Source organism: Heterocephalus glaber, unplaced genomic scaffold (assembly GCF_053883595.1).
Source record: "Heterocephalus glaber isolate CG9 unplaced genomic scaffold, H.glaber_assembly_v1.0 deba00001869, whole genome shotgun sequence".
NCBI lineage: Eukaryota > Metazoa > Chordata > Mammalia > Rodentia > Bathyergidae > Heterocephalus > Heterocephalus glaber.
Window position 1 is genome coordinate 40,217 of NW_028258507.1, and position 1,415 is coordinate 41,631.

A 1,415-nucleotide genomic window follows, 5' to 3' on the forward strand; every position below is an offset into this window, starting at 1 on the left:
GTTACATTTCTCATTGGGAATTGTACCTTTACATAATGCATCTTGGTTCTTATTTTTTCCCCATTCCTAGCCCTCCCTCACCCCCTTCACCCTTCCCACCCTACAAAGACTTTATTTCCATTATTTCCATTTCTCATCATTTGTCCTTTCCCTTCTTTCCTTTCCCCTGCCCCTCCCACTACCCCTACCCCTTTGGACCTTTTATCCCTATTTTACATTATCGATTATTCATTCTAATCATTGGTACATTTTAGGTATACAATATAATGACATTCATCATTGGAAATTTGCACCTTTACATAGTCTCTCTTGGTTCTTATTTTTCACCCTTGCCCAGCCATCCCTGCAACCCCTCCATTCCTCCCTATTTACAAAGATTTTGTTCCTATTTCTCCATTTTCTCATATTAATCCTATTCCCTTCTATCCTTTCCCCTAGCCTTCCCACTTCCTTCCCCTTTGCCCCTTTTCTTCCTGTTTCACATTACCTATTATACATTTATTCCTTATTTACACTTTCAGTTTCTCACACCAGAGAAACTATTCGGTATTTATACATATGTGTCCTATTCATTTCACTTAAGAGTATTGCCTCAATGTGCATCCACTTAGCTATAAATGTCTCTAATTTCTCATTTTTTATGGCTGAGTAGTACTCCATTTTATTAAATAAAACACATTTTCTTTATCCACTCTCGAGTTGATGGGCATTTGGGCTGTTTCCAAGTGTTAGCTATTACAAACTGTGCTGCTATGAACATGAGTGCACATACATCACTGTGGTATGATTCTTTTAATTCTGGAAGACCCCCAGCAGTGGAATAGTGGGTTCAAATGGGACACCCAGTCCTAGCTCTTTGAGGTATCTCCATACTGATTTCCACAGTGCTTGCACCAGTCTACACTCCCACCAGCAGTGCAGCAGGGTTCCTCTTTCCCCACAGCCCCACCAGCATTTGTTATTGGTGGATTTCTTGATAGCAGCCATTCTTTCTGGGGTGAGGTGGACTCTCAGCGTTGTTTTCATTTGCATCTCTCGAATGACCAGTGATGCTGAACATTTTTTCATGTATTTATTTGCTATTTCTACTTCTTCGTGTGAGAAATATCTGTTCATTTCAGATGCGCATTTTCAGATTGGGTCTTTAAATTTGGGAGGTCTGATCTTTTAAGTTCTTTATAGATTCGAGATAGTAGCCCTTTGTCTGAGGAAGAGCAGGTGAAGATGTTTTCCCACATTGTGGGTTGTCTCTTCACACTGTTGGTGGTTTCTCTTGCTATGCAGAAACCTTTGAATAAGAAGAGATCCCACTTGTTGATTGTTCGGGCTAGTTCACGGGCAGCTGAGGTTTTGTTCATAAAATCTTTTCCTACACTGATGTCTTCAAGGGTTCTACCTAACCTCTGTTCCACACG